General features: G+C 40.6%; 1 long non-coding RNA gene across 2 annotated transcripts in view; it reads left to right on the forward strand.

Annotated features, from left to right (window-relative positions):
• LOC129643967 (uncharacterized) overlaps positions 1-27,165 on the forward strand; it is a 41,621-nt gene that overhangs the window by 4,337 nt on the left and 10,119 nt on the right. For both annotated transcript variants that reach the window (XR_008710631.1, XR_008710630.1), the window contains one exon: positions 2,190-2,296. This is a non-coding gene — a long non-coding RNA (uncharacterized LOC129643967). The remainder of the gene's footprint in view (positions 1-2,189; positions 2,297-27,165) is intronic.

Genomic DNA, 27,165 nt, shown 5'->3' on the forward strand with positions numbered 1-27,165 from the left:
CCTACTTCCACTCTTTGATTTCTATGATATGTTGACCACACAGCAAGTCAGAATGATCTTTTTGGTTCATTTTGGGCTTTGGTCTCAAAAGATAATGAGACAACCATCCAATATGTGAACTAAAAAAGACAAAACTGGAGTTGTTATGTACTCTTTGTAAGGGAAAGCTGTGTGGGTGGGTAGGTAGGTAGGTGCACACCACCTTAACCAAGTGATCAAAGTTAATATTACCATTACTGAGATAAACTGGCATGTGCCTGCTGATATTATGCACTGAAATGGACATAGCCCTGTAGTAGCCCTACCAAAGCTCATGCCCAGATCTAATCATGAGGAAACGCCAGACAAACCCAAATCAAGAGACATTTTACAAAATAACTACCCTGTACACCTTCAAAAAGTCAATGTCATGAAAGACTAAGGATCTGTTCCTGATTAAAGCAGACTAAAGGGACATGATCACTGACTACGTGTGATCCAGAATTTCTTCAGTTGTAAGGAGCATTATCAGGTCAGTTGACAAAATCCACATAAGGCCTATGATTAGATAATTTATACCCAGTCAGTGTCACTTGCTTTATTTTGACCATCTATCACACTGTGGTTATGAGAGAGAAAATACATCATTTTAGAAAACACACTGAAATATTTAGTACCAACTTAACCTGCAACTTACTTTCAAGTACTTCCAAAAAATGTGTATGTGTGCATGCTTACACGTGTGTATGTATGTATGTATGCATGCATGCAGAGGGAGGAAAAGAAATAAAATGTTTAAAACATTAACATATAGGGGGTCTGGGTATAGGATATATGGGAATTCTGTGAACTAGTCTTACTTTCATGGAAGTCTGAAATGATGTCTACCAGACATTGACCTGCCCTAAGTGCCTTGTGCATTCTGGTATTTAAAACACCTTGTACAGGACCCAGCTTGAAAAGACACTAAAGTGGAGGGACGACGTCATTGAACTCAAGGAGGGTTGCTCCAGCTCAAGGTGTAACAAGAAAAGCATATGGACTTGGAAAAACCCATTCCTGCCCACACAATAAACATGCTCATTCTATCTTCCTTGACCTCTTATAAGTCAAGCAAATCACTTACAATTACCAAGTGATAGAAAAATAGGAATGAGGATATAGGTGTAGATTTTATCATCTGGCTGGGATCAAAGGCCATTGGGTTAGCCAGCTGGTTTCATTGGTGTGGAGATGGCTGCAGCCTCTGGAGCAAAGTTAGCCCTGTAGGCAGAGAAGAGGGTAGGATTCTCTCAAAAATCAAAGTTCTAGATTCAGCCTTCACCTACTTTTACTTCCTACCACTCATCCTGAGGGCTGTGTGGGTCAGAACTTTTCACTGTCTCCCTCCTACTCAGAAGCCAAGCTGGAAACCACTTGGTCCTCTTCAGTGTCTTCCTGCCGGGATCTGCCCCAGCCCCACCTCTCCACCAGCAGGGTGAGCTTCTAACGTGGGACAAGAGAGAGGAGTGTCGGGTTCTACTTGGGAGTCCAGGAGGAGGGATAAGTGAGCTTGATCTCAAAGAATGGAGAAGGTTGAGGAGGAGGAGAGTGAAGGTTTTTCAGGCAGAAGCAACATCATATGCAAAGACTTAGAGATTCAAAATTGAACGTGTGTGAAGGAAAGTGTTAGATGTCTGGCAAAAACAATTTTTAAATTGATTTAAATCCTGGAGCTAGAGTTTAAGTCTGATTTTTCCATTTATCAACTCATAATGGATATTTTATAGTCTCTGGTTAAGTTTATATAATCAGAATGAAAATTCTGTAGATTCTTAAATGAGGTACCAATTTTAAGAGAAAAAATATGTGTTTTAGTAGTATGTGTGTGTGTGTGTGCATGCTCAGTTGTGTCCAACTCTTTGCAATCCCATGGACTATAGCCCGCCAGACTCCTCTGTCCATGGGATTTCCCAGGCAAGAATACTGGAGTGGGTTGCTATTCCTACTCCAGGGGATCTTCCTGAACAAAGGATGGAACCTGCACCTCCTGAGAAGTAGTATAGTAGTATAAGATAAGATTGCCCTTACATTTTGGTATTTAATTGACAAAGCTCATGGCCCAGATCATGGAAAGGTATCCACTAGAAGGTCTGGGTAGCCTTGGCTAGTTCACCTACTAATCATTCTTTAACTACTTTCTTTTCCTTTACCTTTTCTTTTGGCATTAGCAACCATGACCTGAGAATCTATGTCTTTCACACATTTTGCCTGGTACCTTGCCTTTGACTGTCACTGGTGTGGACCAAGCTTTTCACCTCTCAGCTCTGGGACTCAGGTAATGTTCCTGTTCATTTGTTAACATTTCTCTCAGCAATATATTTGCAAGGAAGTCCACTCTGAATATCTACTTCCTCTGCCCAAAATATAAAATCCACTCATTTATAAGGAACAATAGCATGACATAAGCTTGAAATGATGTTCTCATAAAGCATAATTTTAAAAGTCTCTTGAAACACAAGTGCTTTTGCAATAAGGAAAGATACCATGTGACTATAGTCATACTATATGACTATAATCATAAGCCTAAATGATTTAGGCTTATTTTGGATTTTAGCAACATAATTTTCCCATCAGTTAATTAAAAGACGCTTACTCCTTGGAAGGAAAGTTGTGACCAACCTAGACAGCGTATTAAAAAGCAGAGACATTACTTTGTCAACAAAGGTCCGTCTAGTCAAGGCTATGGTTTTTCCAGTAGTCATATATGGATGTGAGAGTTGGACTATAAAGAAAGCTGAACACCAAAGGATTGGTGCTTTTGAACTGTGGTGTTGGAGAAGACTCTTGAGAGTCCCTTGGACTGCAAGGAGATCCAACCAGTCCATCCTAAAGGAAATCAGTCTTGGGTGTTCATTGGAAGGACTGATGCTGAAGCTGAAACTTCAATATTTTGGCCACCTGATTCGAAGAGCTGACTCATTTGAAAAGATCCTGATGGTGGGAAAGATTGAGGGTGGGAGGAGAAGGGGATGACAGAGGATGAGATGGTTGGATGGCATCACCAACTTGATGGACATGGGTTTGGGTAAACTCTGGGAGTTGGTGATGGACAGGGAGGCCTGGCTTGCTGCGGTTCATGGGGTTGCAGAGTCAGATACGACTGAGTGACTGAGCTGAACTTTCCATCAGTAAAAATCATATTTGTGACTTGCATACTTTATTGGGATAGCAAAGTAACAGTGGAATTTTTAAGCATGTCCATGTCCTCATACGGAAAAAAAAAATGAACAAAAAATACTAGTCTTAATGTCTTTTGGGAACAAAGCCTTGAATCTAAAATAATTAAAGCCAAAGAGCAGTCTTTATGGGTCAGACCCTCTGCAGCCAAACTTTTTTTTAAAGGTCTGAACAAATGTTTGCATGCTCAATAAATAATGCTTTTAATTGTATAGCAAAATACACAAGAACTATTTAGATCTATTTTACGCACTTCCAATGGTATAATTTTATTGTTTTCCTCATTTGTTTATGGCAAACTTGAGTCTTGAAGGAGCAGTTTGTTGCAATACAAATTAGTGAGTGAACAAAGATTAAACAGTAATGTACTATATAACTTACTTCAAACCTATGGCTAAAAGAAGGAACAAAAGTGAAAGAGAAGTCGCTCAGTCATGTTTGACTCTTTGTGACCCCATGGACTGTAGCCCACCAGGCTCCTCCGTCCGTGGGATTTTCCAGGCAAGAATACTGGAGTAGGTTGCCATTCCCTTCTCCAGGAGATCTTCCCAACCCAGGGATTGAACCCAGGTCTGAAAGGGATTGTAAAATATATTACATTATTTCTATATATGACTATTCCACTGAATGAAAAAATTCATTAAAAATGCAAAAATTGGGACTTCCCTGATGGTCCACTGGTTAAAACTCTGAGCTTCCACTGCAGGGGGCACAGGTTCAATCCTTCATTGGGAAATCAAGATCCCACATGCCTTGTGGCACAGCCTAAAAAAATTTTTTTTATTTTTTTTTTAAATGCAAAAATCGATGAAAGTATAAAAAATATATGAGGCAATATGACCAAAAAAACCTAAAAAGATACATAATACAGACTTTAGAAATGAGGAGGAAAAGATAAAAACAAACAAATAAGACAACACCAAAACCAGCCCCTTGAAAAAGCTGCTTTAGAAAGTAAATCTGAGTGCACCAGTACAGGAGCACACAAGGTTCCCCAGTGGGAAGAGTGAAAAATGGGAAGGGGGAAGTTCTTACACCTTAGAGCTCAGAGCCTCTGATCCCAGCATGACTGTTAGAGCTCTAAGTACTTGAGTGTAAAGTGTAAGAGTAAATACATGTGTTTCCATTCATACACAGACCCCCAGACTGACACATTACTATCTGTTTTGAAAACCAATTGAAGAGATGGAACCTGCCCCAAAGATACTAAACTGGTGAATTTGTCAGGATGAAGAAGAGAAAAGGCTGGCTATGGGTAACAAAGATATGTACAATGCCTTATGAGATGCCATCCACAGTTGCCCCAAATTTCTAATACCAATGGTTAAATTTATGCCCTTCAGACTTCAATTTTTAATAAAGTTAGAATCTGCCTACAATGCAGGAGACACAGGAGATGCAGATTCAATCCCTGGGTTGGGAAGATTCCATGGAGAAGAAAATGGCAACCCACTCCAGTATTCTTGCCTGAAAAATCCCATGGACAGAGTAACCTGGTGGACTATAGTTCAAAAGGTTGCAAAGAGTTGGACACAACTGAGTGACTAAGCACACACATCTCTCTCTTACTATGTGTTATCTGGGTATGAATTCTTCTTTCAACTTATTTCTGTTTTTCTCTTTATGTGTCTATATTCATTCATCCATATGTCTATATATTTATCTGCCTGTTTGTCTACTATAGTTGTGGAAGTCTGTGTTATTGTCTAATTGCAAAAATCATTGTATTTTTCCTCCTTAATAATGGGTGAAAGATTAAGTAATATCACATCTTCTAATTGGAAAAATACAAAGGAACTCTCCCTCTCTTGGTTATATATATATATATATATATATATATATATACACACACACACATATATGTGTGTATATATGAATATAAACAATGAAATATGTTCACATACTTATGAATTACATGTTGAGAAAGAGAAAGACAAAGGGTGAGCAAATATATTAAGAAAGAATTAAGCTGTTAGAGGAACAGCCATAGGACGTGTGTGGATACTCCTTATGCCCGTTACAGATTTACTGTCTGACCTCTAGCTCATCCTTTCCCCCTCTTCTGTGATAATTTAAATATACTTCCTTTGCCAAGTGGCCCCGGTTAAGTTTTGTCAGTAGATGGCAAAGGAGAGACATCTCAGATGGAAAGGGTTTCCCCCTCCAGTCCTTCTGTGCTCCATCCAGAGTTTCCTGTGAGTGGCCAGGCACTCCAGCTCCCAGTTCCTGCAGTACTGTGGTTGGTTGGTGTTTTTCTTTTTTTAAGGAAAAATGTTAAGAAAACTACAATTTTAATATAAGAAAGAAATAGAATACTAAAAAATGAGTACTATTGCAAAACCATACAATAAAACTGCCTCTGAAACTCAAAGTGAGATGAGGAAAGAGAAAAGAATGAGACAAAATTAAATTAGATTAGATTAAATTAAATTTCAGTAACCAGCTTGCTGGAAGAACGATAGAAAGAGAAATATGAGCATACCTCTACAGAAGCAATGGCAGATTTTACAACCTGGGAAGCAGTAATTCTTCCCTACTCTAATCTTGAAATTTAAATCAGCACACACCCATGTCAAACAGATCAGTGTAAAATCTTGAAGTAAACAATCTTACTAGATTCTGGTTCACCTATTGTCATCTGTTCAAGCATGATTTGTCTCTAAATACTGCAGAGTCAATGTATGATTCAATTCATACATGTAAACCCACATATTTTAATTATCTGTTTCAGATATCTATCTACCTACATATGTATGTGTGTATATATCTCTACCTATACATATAGATATATGTATATCTGTATCTATCTGTAGAAATGACTGCCCCGATAGATTGTTTCAGTGTATATATCAGGAGGCTGGCCCATGAAAGACAAAGACAAGTATCACAGGTATCATATCTGACTTGAAATGCCTTTCTCATCCATCTCTACCATGCCTGATTCACCACACATTTATAGTACAATAAAATTTTTAATTATCTCCTGGCTTAGGTTAAAAAAAAACAACAGTATTGTTATCTATGTCAGTCATTGAGTGGTTTCTCTCTGCCTAATGATCTATCCTGAAAAACTCTCCATATCAGTTCATATAGATCTTAATCTTTCTTTTCTTTCTCTTACCTGCATAGCGCTTTGTCATATGTATGCACCATCATTTATTCAGCCACTCTCCTATATCGGGGCATTTATTAAGTATTCAATATTTTGCAATTATAAATCATGTCACAATAAATAACTTCATGCATATGTATTTTATATTGTCAGAGGTGTCTCAGTCTAGTGGGATTGCTGGGTCAACAGATAAATGCATACGTGGTTCTGTTGGATGTTGCCCAATTTCCCTTTAAAGGGTTTGTAACATTTTGTGTCATGAAAACACCTGTTTTCGAGGGGCGGTCCTAAGATGGCAGAGGAGTAGGATGGGGAGACCACTTTCTCCCCCACAAATTCATCAAAAGAACATTTGAACGCTGAGTAAATTCCACAAAACAACTTCTGAATGCCAGCAGAGGACATCAGGCACCCAGAAAGACAGCCCATTGTCTTTGAAAGAAAGTAGGAAAAAATATAAAAGATAAAGAGAGAGACAAAAGAGGTAGGGATGGAGATCCATCCTGGGAATGGAGTCTTAAAAAGGAGAGAAGTTTCCAAACACCAGGAAACACTCTCACCAGCGAGTCTGTGGCGAGCCTTGGAACCTCAGAGGGCAACATAACTGGGAGGAAAAATAAATAAATAATTAAGCCCCACAGATTATGTGCCCAACGGTTAACTCCCAGCAGAGAAGCAGTGCAGACACCCGCATCCACCACTAGCAAGCGGGGGCTGGGCAGGGAGGCGCGGGCTGCATTGCTTAGAGTAAGGACCTGGCCTGAATGCCCTGAGGGCAATCTGAGGGAACTAACTTGAGATAGCAAACCAGAATGTGGGATAGCTACCCCCAAAAAGCCCTAACCTAAGACACCGCCAGGCTCGCTCACAGAACAAAGGACTGAGCAGAGCTAGCCGGCTGCAGACCTGCCCATCCCCCGCCAGAGACAGGCAGGCGAAGGCAGCCAGAGCTGCAAGGGGGCAATCGCGGCCCCAGAGAGGCATCATCTACCAAACTGCAAACAGGCTTCATTGCTAACCAAGACTTCTTGGGATTCTGGACGGTCAACATCCGCCTGAGAAGGTACACCGGTTGTACACCCAGAAAACCGAGCGGCAGGGATGGGGGAGCCGATAAGTCACAGTGACTGCTCTCGCCAAACACCTGGTCACCTGAGCAGCTTGGACCTGGGAAGGGCACTAAACGCAGGCCCAACTGAGTCTGTGCCTTTGTGGAATACCCGAGTACCTGAACCTGAGCAGCTTAGACCTGGGAAGTGCATGCAACCCAGGGCCGGCCTCAGACAGTTCCCGGCAGAACAACCTAGAGCTTAAGCAGTGTAGACAGGGAAAGCACACACAATGTGAGCAGGGGCAAACCCAGTGTGGACGAGACACTGTGTGCACATGCCAGTGTTACTTCTTTGCAGTGTTCCTCCCTGCCCACAGCACTTCTGAACAAGTGAGCCTAAAAAAGTGTCCACCACTGCCCCCTTGTGTCAGGGTGAAAATTAGACACAGAAGAGACCAGCAAACAGAAGAAGCTAAAACAGAGGGAACCGCCTTGGCAGTGACAAATGGAGAAGTCTTGAGGCTACTGTTTAAGAATAAGACTGAAAACCAGAGGCAGGAGGCTTAAGTCCAAATCCTGAGAACACCAGAAAACTCCTGACTCCAGGGAACATTAATTGGCAGGAGCTCATCAAATGCCTCCATACCTACACTGAAACCAAGCACCACCCAAGGGCCAACAAGTTCCAGAGCAAGACATACCATGCAGATTCTCCAGCAACATAGGAACATAGCCCTGAGCTTCAATATACAGGCTGCCCAAAGTCACTCCAAACCCATTGACATCTCATAACTCATCACTGGACACTTCATTGCACTCCAGAGAGAAGAAACCAGCTCCACCCACCAGAACACTGACACAAGCTTCCCTAACCAGGAAACCTTGACAAGCCACCTGTCCAACCCCACCCACAACAAGGAACCTCCACAATAAAGAGAACTCCACAAACTACCAGAATACAGAAAGGCCGCCCCAAACACAGCAAGGTAAACAAGATGAAAAGGCAGAGAAATACCCAGCAGGTAAAGGAACAGGATAAATGCCCAGCAAACCAAACAAAAGAGGAAGAGATAGGGAATCTACCTGATAAAGAATTCCGAATAATGATAGTGAAAATGATCCAAAATCTTGAAAACAAAATGGACTTACAGATAAATAGCCTGGAGACAAGGATCAAGAAGATGCAAGAAAGGTTTAACAAGGACCTAGAAGAAATAAAAAAGAGTCGATATATAGTGAATAATGCAATAAATGAGATCAAAAACACTCTGCAGGGAATCAACAGTAGAATAATGGAGGCAGAAGATAGGATAAGTGAGGTAGAAGATAGAATAGTAGAAATAAATGAAACAGAGAGGAAAAAAGAAAAACGAATTAAAAGAAATGAGGATAATCTCAGATACCTCTGGGACAATGTTAAACGCCCCAACGTTCGAATCATAGGAGTCCCAGAAGAAGAAGACAAAAAGAAAGACCATGAGAAAATACTTGAGGAGATAATAGTTGAAAACGTCCCTAAAATGGGGAAGGAAATAATCACCCAAGTCCAAGAAACCCAGAGAGTCCCAAACAGAATAAACCCAAGGCGAAACACCCCAAGACACATATTAATCAAATTAACAAGGATCAAACACAAAGAACAAATATTAAAAGCAGCAAGGGAAAAACAACAAATAACACACAAGGGGATTCCCATAAGGATAACAGCTGATCTTTCAATAGAAACTCTTCAGGTCAGGAGGGAATGGCAGGACATACTTAAAGTGATGAAAGAAAATAACCTACAGCCCAGATTACTGTACCCAGCAAGAATCTCATTCAAATATGAAGCAGAAATCAAAAGCTTTACAGACAAGCAAAAGCTGAGAGAATTCAGCACCACCAAACCAGCTCTCCAACAAATGCTAAAGGATCTTCTCTAGACAGGGAACACAGAAAGGGTGTATAAACTCGAACCCCAAACAATAAAGTAAATTGTCGGGAGCCATGTTAGGTATTACTGACAAAATGGAGGCACGGCCCCAACCCCTTCTCCTCATCTTGCAGGCATGGCCCCGGGATGAAGGAGTTAGGCCTTGTAATTCTGACTTGTTCTTTCCTTTCTTCAGTTGACTTGGGTGGAAAGAATGTTAAGGTGCTTGAGAGAAGCATGAGAAAGCGCAAAGCCTTCTGCAGTTGTGCCCAGAAAATAATCTATAAAGTAACCATTGACATTTATTCAAGGATCTTTACAAAAAATGTCCCAGGATGAGCATGTAGGCCGCAGCTTGAAGCCATGGGAAGGATTGTTTTCTGAGACCTGTTTGTGAGGGAAATATTTATGGCAAAGGAAGTTTGCTGAGTTTGGGGTTTAGGAATAATTAAGAATAGAAGCCTTTTTAGGAGATAGTGATCTTAAGATGCTAGCGGAAAACAAGATTTAGAAAGATAAGAAATAAACTGAGGAATGTGACATGAGTTACAATGTAATCACAAGTTAAGTATAGGACACATAAGAGAAAGTAAATAATAGATAGTAAAGACGATTCTGAGAGAATCGCTGAAACAGGAACTCTGTTTGTAGGGCAACAATGATTTCTGGAGACAATAAATCTGGGTAGGGGAAACTGAAAATGTCAAACCTCTGACCTAATACTTTTGTCAAAGTATATAAGAGAACCTGAAGCTTGAAATAAACGTGTAGTTCCGTACTATGAGTCAGAGGCTACATCATTATCTGCCGACACCACTCACCCCTTCAGGCTGATTCCCTGGCTGCCAGAGCTGTACTCTGGCAGTAAATGGCAACGGGATCATACTTATCAATAATTACCTTAAATGTAAATGGGTTGAATGACCCAACCAAAAGACAAAGATTGGCTGAATGGACACAAAAACAAGACCCCTATATATATGTTGTCTACAAGAGACCCACCTCGAAACAAGAGACACATACAGACTGAAAGTGAAGGGCTGGGAAAAGATATTCCATGCAAATAGAGACCAAAAGAAAGCAGGAGTAGCAACACTCATATCAGATAAAATAGACTTTAAAACAAAGGCTGTGAAAAGAGACAAAGACGGACACTATATAATGATCAAAGGATCAATCCAAGAAGAAGATATAACAATTATAAATGTATATGCACCCAACATAGGAGCACCGCAATATGTAAGACAAATGCTAACAAGTATGAAAGGGGAAATTAACAATAACACAATAATAGTGGGAGCCTTTAATACCCCACTCACACCTATGGATAGATCAACTAAGCAGAAAATTAACAAGGAAACACAAACTTTAAATGATACAATAGACCAATAGGACATTTCACCCCAAAACAATGAATTTCACCTTTTTCTCAAGAGCACACGGAACCTTCTCCAGGATAGATCACATCCTGGGCCATAAATCTAGCCTTGGTAAATTCAAAAAAATTGAAATCATTCCAAGCATCTTTTCTGACCACAATGCAGTAAGATTAGATCTCAATTACAGGAGAAAAACTATTAAAAATTTCAACATATGGAGGCTGAACAACACGCTGCTGAATAACCAACAAATCACAGAAGAAATCAAAAAAGAAATCAAAATATGCATAGAAATGAAGGAAAATGAAAACACAACAACCCAAAACCTATCAGATCAGATCAGATCAGTAGCTCAGTCGTGTCCGACTCTTTGCGACCCCATGAATCGCAGCACGCCAGGCCTCCCTGTCCATCACCAACTCCTGGAGTTCACTCAGACTCACGTACATCGAGTCAGTGATGCCATCCAGCCATCTCATCCTCTGTCGTCCCCTTCTCCTCCTGCCCCCAATCCCTCCCAGCATCAGGGTCTTTTCCAATGAATCAACTCTTTGCATGAGGTGGCCAAAGTACTGGAGTTTCAGCTTTAGCATCATTCCTTCCAAAGAAATCCCAGGGCTGATCTCCTTCAGAATGGACCGGTTGGATCTCCTTGCAGTCCAAGGGACTCTCAAGAGTCTTCTTCAACACCACAGTTCAAAAGCATCAATTCTTCGGCGCTCAGCCTTCTTCACAGTCCAACTCTCACATCCATACATGACCCCAGGAAAAACCATAGCCTTGACTAGACGAACCTTTGTTGGCAAAGTAATGTCTCTGCTTTTGAATATGCTATCTAGGTTGGTCCTACTTTTCCTTCCAATGAGTAAGCATCTTTTAATTTCATGGCTGCAGTCACCATCTGTAGTGATTTTGGAGCCCAGAAAAATAAAGTCTGACACTGTTTCCACTGTTTCTCCATCTATTTCCCATGAAGTGGTGGGACTGGATGCCATGATCTTCGGTTTCTAACCCCAAATCTATGGGACACTGTAAAAGCAGGGCTCATGGGAAGGTTCATAGCAGTACAAGCATACCTCAAGAAACAAGAAAAAAGTCAAATAAATAACCTAACTCTACACCTAAAGCAACTAGAAAAGGAAGAAATAAAGAACCCTCACTTTCACTTTTCACTTTCATGCATTGGAGAAGGAAATGGCAACCCAGTCCAGTGTTCTTGCCTGGAGAATCTCAGGGACGGGGAAGCCTGATGGGCTGCCGTCTATGGGGTCGCACAGAGTCGGACACGACTGAAGCGACTTAGCAGCAGCAGCAGCATCAGGGTTAGTAGAAGAAAAGAAATCTTAAAAATTAGGGCAGAAAAAAATGCAAAAGAAACAAAAGAGACCATAGCCAAAAATCAACAAAGCCAAAAGCTGGTTCTTTGAGAGGATAAATAAAATTGACAAACCATTAGCCAGACTCATCAAAAAACAAAGGGAGAGAAATCAAATCAATAAAATTAGAAATGAAAATGGAGAGATCACAACAGACAACACAGAAATACAAAGAATCATAAGAGATTACTATCAGCAACTATATGCCAATAAAATGGACAACTTGGAAGGAATGGACAAATTCTTAGAAAAGTAAAACTTTCCAAAACGAAACCAGGAAGAAATGGAAAATCTTAACAGACTCATCACAAGCATGGAAATTGAAACTATAATCAGAAATCTTCCAGCAAACAAAAGCCCAGGTCCAGATGGCTTCACAGAAGAATTCTACCAAAAATTTAGAGAAGAGCTAACACCTATCCTACTCAAATTCCAGAAAATTGCAGAGGAAGGTAAATTTCCAAAGTCATTCTATGAGTCCACCATCACCCTAATACCAAAACCTGACAAAGATGCCACAAAAAAAGAAAACTACAGGCCAATATCACTGATGAACATAGATGCAAAAATCCTTAACAAAATTCTAGCAATCAGAATCCAACAACACATTAAAAAGATCATACACAATGACCAAGTGGGCTTTATCCCAGGGATGCAGGGATTCTTCAATATCTGCAAATCAATCAATGTAATACACCACATAACAAATTGAAAAATAAAAAACATATGATTATCTCAATAAATGCAGAGAAAGCCTTTGACAAAATTTAGCATCCATTTATGATAAAAACTCTCCAGAAAGCAGGAATAGAAGGAACATACCTCAACATAATAAAAGCTATATATGACAAACCCACAGCAAACATTATCCCAATGGTGAAAAATTGAAAGCATTTCCCCTAAATTCAGGAACAAGACAAGGGTGCCCACTCTCACCACTACTATTCAACATAGTTTTGGAAGCTTTGGCCACAGCAATCAGAGCAGAAAAAGAGATAAAAGGAATCCAAATTGGAAAAGAAGAAATAAAACTCTCACTGTTTGCAGATGACAGGATCCTCTACATAGAAAACCCTAAAGACTCCACCAGAAAATTACTAGAACTAATCAATGAATATAGTAAAGTTGCAGGATATAAAATCAACACACAGAAATCCCTTGCATTCCTATACACTAATAATGAGAAAATAGAAAGAGAAATTAAGGAAACAATTCCATTCACCATTGCAATGAAAAGAATAAAATACTTAGGAATATATCTACCTAAAGAAACTAAAGACCTATACATAGAAAAGTATAAAACACTGGTGAAAGAAATCAAAGAGGATACTAATAGATGAAGAAATATATCGTGTTCATGGGTCGGAAGAATCAATATAGTGAAAATGAGTATACTACCCAAAGCAATCTATAGATTCAATGCAATCCCTATCAAGCTACCAACGGTATTTTTCACAGAGCTAGAACAAATAATTTCACAATTTGTATGGAAATACAAAAAACCTTGAATAGCCAAAGCAATCTTAAGAAAGAAGAATGGAACAACCTGCCTGACTTCAGGCTCTACTACAAAGCCATCGTCATCAAGACAGTATGGTACTGGCACAAAGACAGAAATATAGATCAATGGAACAAAATAGAAAGCCCAGAGATAAATCCACGCACCTATGGACACCTTATCTTTGACAAAGGAGGCAAGAATATACAATGGAGAAAAGACAATCTCTTTAACAAGTGGTGCTGGGAAAACTGGTCAACCACTTGTAAAAGAATGAAACTAGAACACTTTCTAACACCGTGCACAAAAATAAACTCAAAATGGATTAAAGATCTAAACGTAAGACCAGAAACTATAAAACGCCCAGGGGAGAACATAGGCAAAACACTCTCCGACATAAATCACAGCAGGATCCTCTATGACCCACCTCCCGGAATATTGGAAATAAAAGCAAAAATAAACAAATGGAACCCAATTAAACTTAAAAGCTTTTGCACAACAAAGGAAACTATAAGCAAGGTGAAAAGACAGCCTTCGGAATGGGAAAAAATAATAGCAAATGAAGCAACTGACAAAGAATTAATCTCAAAAATATACAAGCAACTCCTGCAGCTCAATTCCAGAAAAATAAACGACCCTATCAAAAAATGGGCCAAAGAACTAAACAGAAATTTCTCCAAAGAAGACATACAGATGATTAACAAACACATGAAAAGATGCTCAACATCATTCATTATCAGAGAAATGCAAATCAAAACCACAATGAGGTATCATTTCACTCCAGTCAGAATGGCTGCTATCCAAAAGTCAACAAGCAATAAATACTGGAGAGGGTGTGGAGAAAAGGGAACCCTCTTGCACTGTTGGTGGGAATGCAAACTAGTACAGCCACTATGGAGAACAGTGTGGAGATTCCTTAAAAAACTGGAAATAGAATTGCCATAGACCCAGCAATCCCACTTCTGGGCATACACACTAAAGAAACCAGAATTGAAAGAGACACATGTACCCCAATGTTCATTGCAGCACTGTTTATAATAGCCAGGACATGGAAGCAACCTAGATGTCCATCAGCAGACAAATGGCTAAGAAAGCTGTGGTACATATACACAATGGAGTATTACTTAGCCATTAAAAAGAATACATTTGAATCAGTTCTAATGAGGTGGATGAAACTGGAGCCTATTATACAGAGTGAAGTATGCCAGAAAGAAAAACACCAATACAGTATACTAACGCATATATATGGAATTTAGAAAGATGGTAACAATAACCCTGTATGCGAGACAGCAAAAAAGACACAGATGTATAGAACAGTCTTTTGGACTCTGTGGGAGAGGGCAAGGGTGGGATGATTTGGGAGAATGGCATTGAAACATGTATTGTATCATATGTGAAACAAATCGCCAGTCCAGGTTTGATGCATGATCCAGGATGCTCAGGGCTGGTGCACTGGGATGACCCAGAGGGATGGTACAGGGAGGGAGGTGGGAGCGGGGTTCAGGATGGGGAACATATGTACACCCATGGCTAATTCATGTCAATGTATGGCAAAACCCATACAATATTGTAAAGTGAAAAAAAAAAAAAAAGAACCAAAAAAAAGAAAATACCTTTTTTTCCTACAACCTAACCAAGAGAGTACATGGTCAAGGTTTTGAATTTTTGCCAGTGTGGGTTGGCATATGCAGCATAGATTTGTAAAAATAATGTTAAGAAGTATATACAATAGTGGATATAATTTTTAAAATTTGAATACATTTGCTTTTGGATAGATGTATTCACCTATGTGGCTCAGTAGTAAAGAAACTGCCTGCCAATGCAGGAGACGCGGGTTCAATCACTGGGTAGGGAAGATCTTCTGGAGAAGGAAATGGCAACCCACAGTATTCTTGCCTGGAAAATCCCAAGTACAGAGGAGACTGGTGGACTACAGTCCATGGGCTCACAAAAGAGTCGACATGACTTAGCAACTGAACAACATTCAACTATGTAGAGCCTCTGTTTTGGCATGTTCTCTTTTTTTGTCACTTGTCACTAAAGCTATTTGGCCAGTGGATGTCACCCTTGTACTACTTTAAGGAATAGGACAATAGCTCTCTTTAAAAATCCACTCCATGTGTTCATTAAATAAACTATGCAAGAGTTTCCAAGGAACAAGTCATTTTTGAAAAGCCTAAGATTAATATGCTTAATGGGAGGGAACTTTTTGAAGGGCTAAAATCAGCACGTTCTGATTTAAACTGTGTGATAGATGTGAGCTGATACCTAAAATCAGCCAAAGTAAGGACAAAATTAATGAGCAGTGAGAACTAAACCTTGATCTGTGTGGCTCTTTGGTGTATGTAAACATTAACAGTTTGGTATTTTTGTCCTTGGTGAAATGTCCTGTGAGGGATCAGAGAACTAGAGAGAGGGTGTTTACCTGCACCTCTACAGACCCCTCTCCAGCCCAGGGCAATGGACAGTCTCCAAACATGAAATGAAAACCTCTTAACTCTTGCAGTCTCTCTCCTAACACTACCTTCATAAAATCCATCTTTAAATTAATTCCTAAAGCATTTACGCATTTTTTTAATTGGCAAGATCAGTTTTCATTCCAATCTCAAAGGCAATGCCAAAGAATCTTCAAACTACCACACAGTTGCACTCATATCACATGCTAGCAAAGTAATGCTCAAAATTCTCCAACCTAGGCTTCAACAGTTTGTGAACCGAGAACGTCCAGATGTTCAAGCTGTATTTAGAAAAGGCAGAGGAACCAGAGATCAAATTGCCAGCATCCTTTGGATCATAGAAAAAGCAAGAGAATTCCAGAAAAACATCTACTTCTCCTTCATTGATTATGCTAAAGCCTTTGACTATGTGGATCATAACAAACTGTGGAAATTCTTCAAGAGATGGGAATACCAGACCACCTTACCTGCCTCCTGAGAAACCTGTATGCAGGTCAAGAATCACCAGTTAGAATTGGACATGGAACAACAGACTGGTTCCAATTTAGGAAAGGAATATGTCAAGGCAGAATATTGTCACCCTGCTTATTTAACTTCTATGCAGAGTACATCATGCAAAATGCCAGACTGGATGAAGCACAAGCTGGAATCAAGATTGCCAGGGGAAGTATCAATAACCTCAGATACACAGATGACACCACTTTTATGGCAGAGCGAAGAGGACCTAAAGAGCCACTTGATGAAGGTGAAAGCGAGTGAAAAAGCTGGCTTAAAACTCAACATTCAAAAAACTAAGATCATGGCATCTGGTCTTATCATTTCATGGCAAGCAAATGAGGAAACAATGGAAACAGTGACAGACTATTTTCTTGGGCTCCAAAATCACTGCAGATGGTAACTGCAGCCATGAAAATAAAAGACACTTGCTCCTTGGGAAAAAAGCTATGACTAACCTAGACAGTATATTAAGAAGCAGAGACATTACTTTGCCAACAAAGGCCTATCTAGTCAAAGCTATGGTTTTTCCAGTAGTCATGTATGGTTGTGAGAGTTGGACCATAAAGAAAGTTGAGCGCTGAAGAATTGATGCTTTGAACTGTGGTGTTAGAGAAGACTCTCGAGAGTCCTATGGACTGCAAGGAGATCCAACCAGTCAATCCTAAAGGAAATCAGTCCTGAATATTCATTGGAAGGACTGATGCTGATGCTGAAGCTCTAATACTTTGGCCACCTGATGTGAAGAACTGACTCATTGGAAAAGACCCTGATGCTGGGAAAGATCGAAGGTGGGAGGAGAAGGGGACAACAGAGGATAAGATGGTTGGATGGCATCACCAACTCGATAGATGAGTTTTTACAAACTTCGGGAGTTGGTGATGGACAGGGAAGCCTGGTGTGCTACAGTCCATGGGGTCGAAAAGAGTTGGACATGACTGAGTGAACTGAACTGACTGAACTGAAGATTGATCTTAAGAACTGGAGGATCCTTGAACTGGTTACTTTTTGCATTAAAGGGAATGAAAAATCTTATCTAGCCTGTGGCATTTTAATATTAATTATTGTTGCTCTTTAATATTCATTATCATTCTTCTTTAATATTTGTCATTGTTTACTTCAGAAAACCAGGTAATTTTCAAATCCAAGAGAAAGAAAAAGTTAACTTTAGAGATTAGAGCTGTGTTCATCATCATCAATCAGGCATATTTGTTATCAAAATTAATTAAATGAACTTGTTATTTTTAAATAGATATTTTATCAGGAGAGTCCCAGCAGAAAAATTGTAGCATACACAAATTAGGATACCTCACAAAAGGTTCTGGGAGTCTTAAAGACCACAAACCCTTGTTGGTTTAGCCCAACTCCTCATTCTGGTATAAGCTCAGTATTCAGTGAACATAATCACGGTTAATAAAACTGACAACAGATGATGCACAATGAGTTCTGACATCCATAGTTAGATCCCTCAGGATGACAGACCTTAGCCAAGTGTGGCCGACAGGTCGCCTCCATTCTGAATCTCTCCTTCCACATGGAGCAAGTCCTGCCACCCGTTGTGACCTGCTGGCTTCGTCCTGTTTGAGTCTTTGTTCCAGTTGCCAGGCCATCTGGGGTTCTTGCTTAGACTCTTTTTACAAGGTCACCAGAAGTGCAGTCTTCATGAGGGCATTCTCAGATCATCCTCTTCCTTCCACTGTGCTTGCTAAGCATTCGTTGTTCATCACATGTGACCATGGGGCTGTCTGTCTCATTCTGCTCGTGAGGCCCTGTGGCTTCTGTGTGTTTCTCATTTGAGCATTCTAACTTTTCTGGCCGTGGCCTCTCTGTTCTTCCCACAGATGGTTATGGAAAGAGTTTTCAAATCAGTTCTGTAAATATTGGGCTTTTTTTTTTTTTTTTAGGAAATATTAAACTGTCTGGATAGTAGAGGGTGACGGTGAACTTAGGAGAGTTCCCACTTTATTACCTTCCATTTCTTGAGCAGGAATTTCACTCAGTCTGCCTAGCAACCTTGATTTTAGGAGCTGAACATGTAAATCACTCACTGCTATTTGAGAGGAATAGTGTTTTACCTAAAACTTCTGACAGTTTTGCGAAAGCTGAAATTGAAAATTGGCAGAGCGTTGCTGAAGAATCCATCATCATTCTAGTGTGCTGATGCATTGCAATCAGCAGGTCGAAGCAATCTGGGCATTCTATTTCTTCCAAGAAATACACATCTGCCGATTAGTTATAGATGTGTGTGCTCAGTTGCTTCAGTCGTTTCCGACTGTTTGCAACCCTCTGGATTAGAGCCCACCAGGCTCCTCTGTCTGTGGGATTCACCAGGCAAGAATACCGGAGTAGGTTGCCATGCCCTCCTCCAGAGGATCTTCCTGACCCAGGGATCGAACCAGTATCTCTTAGGTTTCCTGCATTGGCAGGCGGGTTCTTTACCACCTGCAAGCCCCTGGTTATAATTAAAAATAGTTAATTCTATTGTGTGTTTCCTGTGTACCAGGCACTGTTTGAAGCACTTTACTTGTGATATCTGACATAATACTCAGAGCAACTCTCTGAGGTAAGTACTCTTAATATCCCCATGTTATGGATGATGAACTTCTAGACATCTAAGTAGAAAAAGACAGAATGAGAAAACTGTTAAGTAAGCCAGAGAGCTCTGGGGAGTGTGGGAACTCCACCAAGAGCAAGCAGGGCGGATCAGCCCCAGTGGATGCACACAATACCCAGACAGAGAGAGAACCCGTCAGTGTGCAGCCTGATGGAGGAGCTGCCCCTTCTGTGGGTGGGAAGGCCTCTTGCTGACCTGTTCATCAGACTGAGTAAAGAGGTGAAACACAAAATAGTAAACCAAAGCAGGGCTTCCTATGCCCAGGACTTGAGGGCAGAGAGGGAAGAAGAAGGACCACATCTCTGTCTTCAATAGATAAGACAACTTCTCCCTGTGCCCATGGTGCCCTGGGGCGGCCTCTCGTGGGAGGCAAGGGCTTCCTGGTGGGAATGAGGCACAAGTAATCCATCCTCCTTGTGTTCCTAGAGAAGGTGATGAGCAGCTTGGGAAAGACGGGGCAATAGTCCTACTTCATGTTTCATATAATGCCTTTCAGGGGCTGTGGCGGAAGCAGTCCACCTTATCCTCTGCAGGCACATAGCATTTCTGCACGTGCAAGCCCAGCTTCCAGATGCAGCTCTTGCCTTCAGGACTGGTTGTGGCCTCTCCCCCAACCCCCAGTGCCCACTGGGCCCATGCACAGGGTAGGCTGGAAGTTCCAGACAATTAATACCAACTCAGGAGTTGGTGGATAAATATCACATCCCCCTTGCCACATACGTGCTTGTTCTACACTTGTTCCAAGTTCCCCAGAAGAATTTTGCCCCATTTGTGCACTTAGGTAACTTATTTGACAGTATATGCCTTTAAGGCCATCATCTCTGCCCTTCTTTGTGTCTCCTGGGATCACCTCTTGTGTTGAGGCCTCCAGCATCACCCCCAGGTTCAATGATTCTGTAGAAGGATTCATACAACTCAGCATATAGTCGTACTTGTGGTCATGACTGATTATAGCTAGAGGACACAGAGCCAACTCAGCAAAGGGAAGAGGCACGTAGGATGAAGTCCAGAGGACCAGGAACATGCTCCTAAGAATTTTTTCCCAGTGAGTCAAACGGGATGTTGTTCCTTCCCCCATCAACAAGTTGTTAAAGCATGTGAGAAATGCCATCTGCCAGGGGAGCTCTTGAGAAACTCAGTGCCCAGTGTCTCTGTCTCTGTCTTTTTTTTTTTTTTTTTTTTTTTTTTTTTTGGCTGCACTGGGTCTTAGTTGCAGGACACAGGATCTTTGATCTTTGTTGTGGCATTCTAACTCTTAGTTGTGGCATGTGGGATCTAGTTCCTTAGCCAGGGATCAAACCTGGGCTCCCTGCATTGGGAGCACAGTCTTAGCCTCTGAACCACCAGGAAAGTCTCACCAGTGTCTTTCCTGAGAGGTGGTTACAGAGATACCCTTTCCCTGGCCTGTGGCCTAATTCCAGAAGGAAAGCACGACCCACATTATTTGCACAGTTTAGGCACAGTGAGCCATTCTCATAAGGGTTTTAGGGTCCTTCTCCAAATCCAGGTTCTCAGATGCCAGACAAGGGCTCCAGGATAGCAGTCTCAGACCCTCATGTTAATGCTTTTCTCCACCCCCAAGGTCCCTGCCTCAGGGTTCACTTCAGTTCAGTCGCTCAGTTGTGTCTGACTCTTTGCGACTCCATGAATCACAGCACGCCAGGCCTCCCTGTCCATCACCAACTCCCGGAGTTCACTCAGACTCACGTCCATCGAGTCAGTGATGCAATCCAGCCATCTCATCCTCTGTCGTCCCCTTCTCCTCCTGCCCCCAATCCCTCCCAGCATCAGAGTCTTTTCCAGTGAGTCAACTCTTTGCATGAGGTGGCCAAAGTACTGGAGTTTCAGCTTCAGCAACATTCCCTCCAAAGAAATCCCAGGGCTGATCTCCTCTAGAATGGACTGGTTGGATCTCCTTGCAGTCCAAGGGACTCTCAAGAGTCTTCTCCAATACCACAGTTCAAAAGCATCAATTCTTTGGTGCTCAGCCTTCTTCACAGTCCAACTCTCACATCCATACATGACCACAGGAAAAACCATAGCCTTGACTAGACGGACCTTTGTTGGCAAAGTTATGTCTCTGCATTTGAATATGCTATCTAGGTTGGTCATAACTTTCCTTCCAATGAGTAAGCGTCTTTTAATTTCATGGCTGCAGTCACCATCTGCAGTGATTTTGGAGCCCAAAAAAATGAAGTCTGACACTGTTTCCACTGTTTCCCCATCTATTTCCCATGAAATGATGGGACCAGATGCCATGATCTTCGTTTTCTGAATGTTGAGCTTTAAGCCAACTTTTTCACTCTCCTCTTTCACCTTCTTCAAGAGGCTTTTTAGTTCCTCTTCACTTTCTGCCATAAGGGTGGTGTCATCTGCATATCTGAGGTTATTGATATTTCTCCCGGCAGTCTTGATTCCAGCTTGTGTTTCTTCCAGTCCAGTGTTTCTCATGATGTACTCTGCATTTAAGTTAAATAACCAGGGTGATAATATACAGCCTTGACATGCTCCTTTTCCTATTTGGAACCAGTCTGTTGTTCCATGTCCAGTTCTAACTGTTGCTTCCTGACCTGCATACACATTTCTCAACAGACAGGTCAAGTGGTCTGGTATTCCCATCTCTTTCAGAATTTTCCACAGTTTATTGTGATCCACACAGTCAAAGGCTTTGGCATAGTCAATAAAACAGAAATAGATGTTTTTCTGATACTCTCTTGCTTTTTCCATGATCCAGTGGATGTTGGCAATTTGATCTCTGGTTCCTCTGTCTTTTCTAAAACCAGCTTGAACATCAGGGAGTTCACAGTTCACATATTGCTGAAGCCTGGCTTAGAGAATTTTGAGCGTTACTTTACTAGCATGTGAGATAAGTGCAATTGTGCAGTAGTTTGAGCATTCTTTGGCATTGCCTTTCTTTGGGATTGGAATGAAAACTGACCTTTTCCAGTCCTGTGGCCACAGCTGAGTTTTCCAAATTGGCTGGCATATTGAGTGCAGCACTTTCACAGCATCATCTATCTGGATTTGAAATAGCTCAACTGGAATTCCATCACCTCCACTAGCTTTGTTCGTAGTGATGCTTTCTAAGGCCCACTTGACTTCACCTTCCAGGATGTATGGCTCTAGATGAGTGATCACACCATCGTGATTATCTGGGTCGTGAAGATCTTTTTTGTACAGTTCTTCTGTGTATTCTTGCCACCTCTTCTTAATATCTTCTGCTTCTGTTAGGTCCATACCATTTCTGTCCCTTATCGAGCCCATCTTTGGATGAAATGTTCCCTTGGTATCTCTAATTTTCTTGAAGAGATCTCTAGTCTTTCCCATTCTGTTGTTTTCCTCTATTTCTTTGTATTGATCACTGAGGAAGGCTTTCTTATCTCTTCTTGCTATTCCTTGGAACTCTGCATTCAGATGCTTATATCTTTCCTTTTCTCCTTTACTTTTCATTCTCTTCTTTTCACAGCTATTTGTAAGGCCTCCCCAGACAGCCATTTTGCTTTTTTGCATTTCTTTTCCATGGGGATGGTCTTGATCCCTGTCTCCTGCACAATGTCACGAACCTCAGTCCATAGTTCATCAGGCACTCCATATATCAGATCTAGGCCCTTAAATCTATTTCTCACTTCCACTGTATAATCATAAGGGATTTGATTTAGGTCATACCTGAATGGTCTAGTGGTTTTCCCTACTTTCTTCAATTTAAGTCTGAATTTGGTAATAAGGAGTTCATGATCTGAGCCACAGTCAGCTCCTGCTCTTGTTTTTGTTGACTGTATAGAGCTTCTCCATCTTTGGCTGCAAAGAATATAATCAATCTGATTTCGGTGTTGACCATCTGGTGATGTCCATGTATAGAGTCTTCTCTTGTGTTGTTGGAAGAGGGTGTTTGCTATGACCAGTGCATTCTCTTGGCAAAACTCTATTAGTCTTTGCCCTGCTTCATTCCGTATTCCAAGGCCAAATTTGCCTGTTACCCCAGGTGTTTCTTGACTTCCTACTTTTGCATTCCAGTCCCCTATAATGAAAAGGACATCTTTTTTGGGTGTTAGTTCTAAAAGGTCTTGTAGGTCTTCATAGAACCGTTCAACTTCAGCTTCTTCAGCATTACTGGTTGGGGCATAGACTTGGATTTCTGTGATATTGAATGGTTTGCCTTGGAAATGAACAGAGATCATTCTGTCGTTTTTGAGATTGCATCCAAGTACTGCATTTCAGACTCTCTTGTTGACCATGATGGCTACTCCATTTCTTCTGAGGAATTTCTGCCCACAGTAATAGATATAATGGTCATCTGAGTTAAATTCACCCATTCCAGTCCATTTTAGTTCGCTGATTCCTAGAATGTCTACATTCACTCTAATCCTGGAACATGCCCCTCCTCTGAGGGCACCATCCAGGAATTGTGTCATAAGGTCAACATATTTGGTTTTAAAACTCCTTCATGTTTCTCTCGTTTTCACAGTGCTTTGGATTCATATCAGGAGATATTATACAAACTAAAAAGAACTGAACACGTGGTAGAGTGTTCTCGGTCCCTGTTCTAGGAATTAAGAACCCTAACTTCTATCTGTACATGCCTCACATAAGGACTGACTCACATGATGGATTTCAGTTTGTTATCAACAATAATCCCTTTTTATTCCTGTTTTAGTCCATTCAGACTGCTAAAACAGAGCGCCATAGCCTGAGTAGCTTATAAATGACAGAAATGTATTTCTCACAGTTCTGGAGGCTGACCATTCCAGTATCTGGATGCCAGCTGGGGTTGTATCTGGTGAGAGCCTGCTTTCTGGTTTGTTTATTTTTTCCTGCATCATATGTGGTAGAAGGGATGAAGGAGCTCTCTGGCTTCTAAGGGCACTAATTCCACCTCCCAAAGGCTCTACCTTCTAATAATTATGTTGGGGATTGGGTTTTAACCTTGAGTTTGAGGGGGAAAACAAACATTTCAGCCTGTAGTAATTCCCTACTTCCATAAACCACATGTTTCTTTGATTTTTGTCTAAAAAATGTAGTCACCTTTATAGAGGTATGATTTACATTCAGTAAAATGTGTACTTTGTCATTGTACAAGTCAGTAATTCATGAGAAATGTATATTATTACGTAACCACCACCCAAATCAAAACATAAAATAGACATCACCCCCAAAAATTCCTTCTTGGTCCATTACAGTTAATCCTTTCCTCTACACTTATCCCCAGACATCCCCTGATCTGATTCCTTCCATTACAGTTTGCCTTCTCTAGATTTTTATATGGGCTTCCCTGGTGGCTCAGAGGTTAAAGCGTCTGCCTGCAAGGCAGGAGACCCGGGTTCAATCCCTGGAATACAAGTGGAATCAGAGAATATATAGTCATTGTGGTCTCTCTTCTTTTACATAACAAACCATCTGCACTGCATCCATATTGTATGCTCTGGTAGTTAGTTCTTTTCTTGCATTGAGGGGATTTAGAATGGTTTGTCTGTGTAGTCGCTTGTTGATGAAACCTTGAGTTCCGTCCAGTTTGAGCTATTATGAATAAAATTGCTAAGGACAGTCATGCATAAGTCTTTGTAAAAACATAAATTGTTTATTTCTCTTGAGTGAATACCTGTGTGTAGGCTTGGTCAGTGGAATGGTAAGTATATACGTAAGTTTTTAAGAAACTGCCAAACCACTATGCAAACTAGCTGTGGCTTTTTGCGTTCCCACAGAAATGTATGAAAGATCCAGTGTTACCACATGCTCATGGACACTATATATTGTCAGGTTTTTTCGTTTGATTTTAGCCATTCTAATGGATATGTAGTAATAGCTCTGGCTAGTTTCACTTTACCTTTCCCTGATGACTAATGATGTTGATTGAACAACTTTTTTATGTTTATTTAGCATTCATGTCTCTTCTTTGGTGAACTGTCTATTCAGATCTTTGCCCTATTTTTTTTAAATAAAGGTGTTTGTGTTCCCAATATTTAGTTGTAATATATATTTGAGTTGTTACTTTTTAAATCAGATTATATTTTGTAAATAATGTTTCCCAGTCTGTGGCTTTCATTTTTATTTTCTTTATTGAGATACCACTCATATCCCATCAATTCAACCATTTAATAAGTAAAATTCAATGCATTTCAGTATTGGGTTGGCCAAAAAGTTCAGGTTTTTCTGTAACACCAGGGCTTTTCAGAAAAGCCCAGACTTTTTGGCCACCCCAGTATATTCATAGAGTTGTGTGACTATCACCACCATCTAATCTTAGCACACTTCCACACTCCAGAAGGAAACCCTATACCCATTACCTTTCACTCTTCATTACCCCTTACAGTCCCCCATCCACCCAGCCTTCAGAAACCACTAATATGTTTTCAGCCTCTGTTGTTATTGTTCAGTCGCTTAGTCATGTCGGACTCTTTGAGACCCCATGGACTGTTGCATGCCAGGCTTCCCTGTCCTTCATTATCTCCCAGAGTTTGCTGAGATTCATGTTTATTGAGTCAGTGATGCTATCTGACAATCTTATCCTCTGTCCCAAGATTTTTCTCTGTAGATTTGCCTATTTGGAACATTTCATTTAAAAGGAATTACACATGTGGTATATTATGATTAGCTCCTTTCGTTTTATAAAATGTTTTCAAGTTTCATCTATGTTGTAGCATGTATCAGTATTTCATTCCTTGTAAATGTCAAATAATAGTCCATTGTGTGAATACACTTTTTTTTTTATCTCTTCATCACTTGATAGACACTGGAATTGTTTCCACTTTTTGGTGATTATGAATGAAGCTGCTATGAGTATTCTTATACAAGTTCTTGTGGACGTATGTTTTTAGTTCTCACTAGGGATTTCATTCTCCACATCCTTGCCAATACTTGTTATTGTCTTGTCTTTTTTATGATAGCCATCCTAGTGGGTGTGTGTGAAGTCATATTTCTTTGCTTTGTGTTTTCTGATGGCTGATGATATTGGAAATCTTCTCATGTGCTGATTATACTTTGTAAACCTTCTCTAGAGAAATATCTATTCAGATCCTTTGCTCATTTTTAATTGGATTGTCTTTTTATTATTGGACAAAATTAATCGTTTTATCTTTTTTTTTTTGGTTATAGAAACTACCCCAAATTTAGTGGTTTTAAGCAATAACCAGTTGATACTATATGGAGGAATATACTTTAATAGCTGGGGAAGCCTTGTGAATACATAAGGGATTATTACTACTGATGCTCCTGGCTAATTTTAGTTCTCCTCAATTCCAGTCAACTAACCTGGAAAGGAGTGAAATAATGCCTAATAATGCACTAATGTCACAGTTCTGAGCAGCTGTAATTCTGGCCAATGTCTAACCAGCAATGTCCCATGTAAGGTAAAGTCACCTACCAGAGAAGGGACCGGGTATAGTCCCCAACCCCTCTCCAGATGAAGCAAGCTATGGCAGCCCAGGTCTCTTGAGAAAGAAGAAAGTAAAAAAGAAGCTACCAGGGCAAGAAGACACAGGAGAAACAGAGATAAGGAGAAAGGTTGCTCATTCATTGTTTCCTCCAAAAGAACTGTGACTCCCAGGCCTGCTGGATCTTGTCAGACACTCCTTCTTGGCTCACAGATGAAGCTGTTTCTAGCCTAATCCTACCACTGACATGGGTTTCCCTGGTGGCTCAGATGGTAAAGAATCTGCCTGCAATGAAGAAAACCCAGGTAGGAAAGATCCCCTGGAGAAGGGAATGGCTACCTACTCCAGTATACTTGCCTGGAGAATCCCATGGACAGAGGAGCCTGATGGGCTACAGTCCATGGGGTTGCAGAGTTGGACATGACTGAGCAGCTAACACTACCACAGACTTCTCTGTCACCTTGGAAAAGTCAGCTTCACCTCTTTGTGCTTCGGTTTCCTTATTTTTCTCCCCAGCTTAATTTTGATGTGATTGACAAATTAAAATTGTATTTATTTAAGGTATACAATGTGATGTTTAAAACATCTCTTAAATTAGCCTTAGGGATATCAGGTTTTTTTGGTTTTTGTTTTTTAAATATGCTGCCAGCCACCTCTTAAATTAACTAAATGCATTTTTGTCCAAACTTGCTCTAACACTGTCTAGA

Source organism: Bubalus kerabau, chromosome 2 (assembly GCF_029407905.1).
Source record: "Bubalus kerabau isolate K-KA32 ecotype Philippines breed swamp buffalo chromosome 2, PCC_UOA_SB_1v2, whole genome shotgun sequence".
Lineage (NCBI taxonomy): Eukaryota > Metazoa > Chordata > Mammalia > Artiodactyla > Bovidae > Bubalus > Bubalus kerabau.